Here is a 6460-nt window from a genome sequence, read left to right on the forward strand (position 1 = left end):
TTCCCTGTGACTAGTCTGCAGTCTAACAGAGCACGGCAGGCTTTAACATCAGCTGCAACACGCGTTTAATCCAACAGAGGGCACCACAGGACAGCGTTTACAGCCAGGCCGCTACAGACCCGCCCCACTGCTGCTCTGATAAGAAGCTGATGTTGGATTCTGTCAGCGTCGGTACGCTCTCGTGATGAATGTCAGATTAAAACTGGTGCTAACCTTGCAGCCACATCTCAGTCAAGTTCTTTATCCAAGTCACAGCAACAAAGTCAGTTCTGTTTTCTGGATGTGGAAAGGTCAGAGGTCAACCTCGAAGCCTAAGCAACACAGATTCTTGCTGATCTATTGGTAAAAGACGTTTGACAACATGTAAGAGATGAATGAAGAGAAATAAATACACATATTTTAGGACCCCTTTATTATAAACCCTCCACACATTTTTTTTTTTATGTGATATCTTCAACTTGTGCACACAACACTGCTAACAACCAAACAAATGGAGCAGATTACATACAGCCTCGCTTTGAGGAGAGAAAAAGTTACTGCTTGGAGTTTCATACACCAGCTTTACTTCATCATTATTGTTATGGCAGTATTAACCTAAACGAACTTTGAACTGGGTTTATTCTAGGTTTACTTCAGAAAACTAGTACTAATCTAAATCTACAAACTTCTTCCATTTACCAAAAGACCACCGAACAGCACAAGGCTGATGAAATTGAATAGTTCACCTTCATGTCTGTTAATGTCAGCTTGTTCTTAATGTGGAGCTTTCTCTATTTTCTAGCTTGAATATTTCCCTGCTCTCTTACTTTTGCTTTCTTGTCTTTCCCGGTTGCTTTCCCTTTCTTTTTCTCACTTACTTTCTCTTTTGCTTTCGTGCTTTTCCATAATGTTAAGCGATCAGACACACTGACTATTATTTATATTGTAAAATACTCGGTTAACACATTTGCACTATTTTAACTTCTTTAAGTTTCTTCATGTAATCTCTCTTGAACTTTCTCAACAGAGGTTTGTGTAATTCTTCATCTGTGGTTGGTTATTTCCTGGGGTGCAGATCCCGGGTGGGTAATTTGACAAAAATAATTATGAGTAATTTGGTTTTGTCCCCAGGTGACATTTGAGAATGTTATCCATAGCCTGTCATTAGTTATGTGATGATGGCACAGATGCTTTTGGTACAAACACACACATCATATCGTTTTCCATTAATGCCCGAGACCTCATGCTGATAGCAGCAATCTGTTAATGTCTTTTAAGCAGATTATGAAGCGAGGAAATCGCTGGATTGTTTGATTTACAGATGCGACTCTGTCACGCTCTGACCTCACGAGTCACTGGGACCAGTGACCAGCACAGTGGATTTTAAACCAAACAGTCATGATGTGAGTCTGTGCAGACTTTCAGCTTTAATTCAAGAGGTTTGATAATCGCAACCTTTGGAGTTTCCAACTAACTATGCAATCTGGTCAAAATCGTCTGCAAGAGCAACATGAGCCTCTAAGAATAATGAGCTGGGAGAGTTCTGTACCAGCAAAGACTACAAGTGGGTCTTTTCCAAAGGAGAAGGGTTAATCCTATGATTCTCTATATATATTTTAAAATATACCAATAACCTCTTATGAGGTTATTGGTATATTTTCGCTTCCGCTTATCTTTTTCAGGGTCACGGGACCTGTCCCAGCAGTTTTAGGGCAACAGGCAGGATACACCCTAGACAGCTCGCCACTCTGTTGCAGAGCAAACACATATACACAGACAACCATTCACATTCACTCCCACGGGCAATTTAGAGTTTCTAATTAACCTAAACCCAATAAGTGCATGTCATTGGGAGGATCCAGGTAGAACCCACACAAACACAGGGCGAACATGCACACTCCACACAGGCTGATGGTAGAATTGAATGCAGAACCTTCTTACTGTGAGGCAACAGTGCTAACCACCGTGCAACCATGCTGCCCAGATACCATTCTCGGGCGTGCTAAGGGTCGTATGGCCATAAGCTAAAAATGAGGAGCGCTTCACAAATTTGCGTGTCATCCTCGCGTAGGCGCCATGCTAATCTTCTCTGTATTGTTCCAATTTTAGTATATGTGCTACCGAAGTAACACATATACTACTGTATATACTGTTGTGGGACATGATCATGCAAAAAGTTGTTGAATTACTGCATCATGTGTAGTGATGGCTAAAAGAGTGTTTTTTTGAGCTTACATTAGTATTATTTTTATAAACGTGGAGATCTTGAAGGCCTTAAACCGCAGCTGTTCACAATTCTCATTCACCCCGTCAAATCTAAATGAGGATGCGTTCCCAGGTAGTGAAATGAAGGTTGAAATTTCCCACTCCTTGCGAGTGCGATCGATTACACAGGTCTGGAAAAAAAAAAGTTTTTTTCAGCCGCATGGGATATTTTTGTTAAATTTCATGTTTTTTAGGGTGCTGAATTCAATTTTCCTCCATCATGTACAGTCTTTTTTTGCAAAAAAGGACAACAGCGATGAAAAAAATCTATATTTTGTTACAATTAACTATGTATCATTTTTCTTATAATTAAAGAAAGAAACAAAAAACTATTCCTTCACAATATATTTACTACTTTTTGTCTGTGAAACCTTTTCTTCTTCTCTTTGATGCTCCTCCGAACACGCTTTCGCTTTATTTCTCTTGATTCTCACTCTTAGAAATATTACATTAATATAAGAAATTATTACTAGATATGGTTTTTTGACTCTAGTATAGGATACCAGATTAAAAAGGGAAATTATACGCTTAAGTAAACTAAAAGCATGAAAACCTGACTTGATGGAATTTAAAAAATATTTTTCCAGGTTTCAGTGATTATAAATCTATAAGGAGCAGTCAAAAAATCCTATGCAGTTTTTTGGTTGCAGACATGTGTTATTGAATTCAATAACAGAAAAAAAGTCAGATGTTTCTGCGGGTATGTGGTCACACTCCCTGATTGTGACTGTGTTCACTGGTCCCCCCTCACATTCACATGTCCACATCCTTCACTGTAGGGTTTAACATGTCCTCACCGGTGCCTCTCTCTCGTAAATAGGCCAGTGTAACCTCGGCCCTCAGGCAGCCTGTTTCGGTGTGTTTGCAGTTTGGAAGTTGTGAATGAGGCCAGGCTGTAACTACCACCGAGCTGAGCAACTGGGGCTGAACGGGGACATGTGTTCACCTGATGCACACAGTCGTAACTGTGCCATTGGGCCTTTACCCATCCTCTCATCCGAGTTACCTGCCTAAATGCAAAAGGTGTGAATATGTAAGTGTTCATGTAACAAAAACCCACCATAACCCGCTATCATCCATCCGTGGATTTGACAGAAGAGCTGGATCTCGAAGCGTCCTTACTCACCTGTAGTTGTGTGTGAAACCACGTGACACGTCACTAAATCAGTTCCACAGTGGACATCACTTCACACATTGATGATTTATATTCAAATTCTGTCTGCCTTTTTCTCACCATCATGCCCTGTGTGCGTGTTTCTGTGAAACTTGTCCCCGTGCCAGCGTGCATTAATCTCCATTATTGAATCACGTGTATTAAGAGTTTGCAGGGGGGGAAAGAAAAGGGAGGACAAATGGGGGAGAGCTCTGCTTTGTTTTCATGCCGCGCACACGTCGTGGGTGCCTACCCCAACCTTTTGCCCTTGTGCTGTACAGTTTCAGCCGCTCCTTTCGGGCCTCATAATGGCCGCTGTCATAGCTGATTGTGAATCACACGTCATTAAGCTGATAGTTTTCTGCTATGATTGAGTGGCGCACGTGAAGGTAGATGTAAAATTCAAGAGAAATGCACACTGTCGCCTTTCTAAACGTATGTGTAGTTAATCTTTTATGGGGTAATGCATTCTCCATGTGCAACTGTATAGCATGTTTCATTTGGGATCTCTTATTCCGACCTTTAGCCGACTCTTTAGCATAGCCTTTCTCTGGACTAGGATTGGTTAGATCAATTGGCCCACCTCTAGCTCCAATAAAAAATGGTGTGGATACTTGGGGTTAAGGCTACGTCCACACGTACCCGGGTATTTTTGAAAACGCAGTTTTTTCTATGCGTTTGCTCCTTTCGTCCACATGTAAACGGCGTTTTCGGTCACTGAAAACTGAGATTTTTAAAAACTCCTGCCACGGTGGAGATTTTCCAAAACTCAGTTTTTGCATTTACATGTGGACGAGAAAAACGGAGAAAACGCAGCGTCAAAGGTGTGCGCCTTTTTTGACGTCAGACTGTGCGCCACATTATTGTTTCGGTGAAATGGATTTCTACAATGGCGGACTTAGACAAAATACTGTTATTGTTAACTTTAATCTCTGCAGTGTTTACATGCTTACATATACAACACAGTTTCTGTCCCTCCACACATAGGACTCAGTTCTGCTTCTATGTGCTATCTTTGTTTACTCTTTCCCGCCCAGGTTTCTAGACTTCTGATTGGCCAACATTTCTAAACGGTTAGGAATATATCGCCACCTGTTGCTTTAGCATGTTCCTAGCAGCGTTTTCCTTTGTTTTTGCGTTTACGCGTGGACGGGATTTAAAAAAAAAAAAAAAACGAAAACAGAAAATCTCCGTTTTCAAAAATACCCGTGTACGTGTGGACGTAGCCTAAGTTTTTAATTTTTTTGCTGTTTTGTTTTATCAGTTGTTCTTAACTTATTTACTGTATAGCACATTGGTCCTGTGTTGGCTGTTTTAAAGTGCTTTATAAATAAAGTTGGATTGGAACTTTCTACCATAAGCTTTTTGCTGTCTATTTTTGGGGAAATTCTAGTTTTATTTTGGCATACCCATGTCTACAACAAAAGCTGTCACAGTGCCATATAAGCTATGCTGTAGCATTATGCGCACCTTCTTTGAACCTACATATAATAGCGACAAACAGCAGCTGTGACAGGTCTATATTCTTGTAGTATGCTGTTTAAAAACCATATGCTCACATGACATTAGTATGAGGTGAGTACCTCTATGAAACAAAATGTAAAAGACTAAACTTTTATCTAGCTTGCTAGCTTGCGCTATGCTAATTTCTACACTGATAGAACAGCTAGCTTTTTGGCAGCGCTGTTTTTCTCATTGTGAACTGGCTCCTCCTGTAATTCGGTCAAAGGAACTGCCAGTTTGATATATTGGAGACCTTACCCATTTAAGATCTTGACGTAAGCTTTACGAACACGTAAAATCTATGCAAATACTTCAAGTTTTGTTTTGTAGAAACAAGCTAGATTTTGCTGACCTGTATAAACAGATTTGACCAATCTGACCACTGCTTTGAATGGGTCTCTGAAATGATTTCTTTGCCTCCTTAGATGTGGTGCCAACTCTGCCGACAAGAGCTCAAACTGCCATGCTGACCTCCTGAAATGTACAAAAGCAGCTGCGATACAGCTTCAACTTCCTGCTGTTGCCTCCTTGTGACATTTAAATGAACCAGAATTTCCGTTTCTTCCTTTTCTTGTCAAGAAACATCAGGACCAGCGCTGATGTCAACTTTATTGTTTTCACAATGTGTTTTTGTATGTATGTACTGTATGTTTGGTGTGTGCATATACATTACACAACAACTTCAGACCCAAATAATTTTGAATTTTGTGTCATGTTTTTGCAGCATGCTCGGTGAGTAATGACCTTTAGCCACAGACCAACCTTTATCTCGGGTCAGGTCTGCTAGTTTTCTCAGCAACTACTGTTACACATCTCAGCTGCAGCTCTGATTTAATGATGTGAAATACCAGCAGGTCACATTTTTCACCAGCGTACGTGTGTGTGTGTTAAGCCAATCTCCATCAAATATAGGGTGAGAATGCCTTATACAAATGAGGCCCTGTAAGTTTGGCTCCAAGCAGAAGCAGAGATGCCAAAATGATTTTTGCGCCCATCGATTTTTGACAGGGTAGTCGATGCTGTTGACTTTGTGGCTTGGCCAGAGAATGTAAAACCTCCTGCCTCAAGTTTTCTTATCTACAGGCTCAGGAGAGAGGAAGCGGAAGAAGGAGCGGGGGTAAAAACCAGCGTGTCTTTCTCATGCAGAGTGTTTGCCCTGCTGTTCATGACTTAAGCACTTTTTCTGTTTAGTTTGTCATCAAGTTCACTTGCAGAATTAATCTCTCACATAGCAGTTTCTTCATCTTATTATATAAGCATCCTCCTCAGTTGTCTCTGTCTGTAGACTGCTCCACGACTCTTGCAGGAGGCACTTGATGACATCACTGTTGATTGTAATGCTGCCAGTGATGCCCATCATTGGACACAATTACTTTTATCGATCATCTCTACCTTCTCTCCTCTCCTTTGCTCGCCTCCTTTCAACTTTGCAGACACTGCTGTTGGCGTCAGATCCATGTGTGTGTGAGTGTGTGTGTGCGCACAGCAGGAAATGTCTAACTCATATCCAGAGAAACGATGTGGGCTTCATAGATAATTGGCAAACCTTCTGGAGGAAAC

General features: G+C 41.0%; 1 non-coding gene across 1 annotated transcript; it reads right to left on the reverse strand.

Moving 5' to 3' along the window:
* Positions 1 to 2005: 2005 nt before the first annotated feature.
* On the reverse strand, positions 2006 to 2111 carry LOC146580564 (U6 spliceosomal RNA). The gene has a single exon (XR_014891734.1). It is a non-coding gene; the product is annotated as a U6 spliceosomal RNA (small nuclear RNA).
* Positions 2112 to 6460: the final 4349 nt, after the last annotated feature.

This window comes from Mchenga conophoros, linkage group LG3 (genome assembly GCF_057382185.1).
Source record: "Mchenga conophoros isolate Kocher_MC1m ecotype Shallow Benthic linkage group LG3, M_conophoros_male_GT1.1, whole genome shotgun sequence".
NCBI classification, from domain to species: domain Eukaryota; kingdom Metazoa; phylum Chordata; class Actinopteri; order Cichliformes; family Cichlidae; genus Mchenga; species Mchenga conophoros.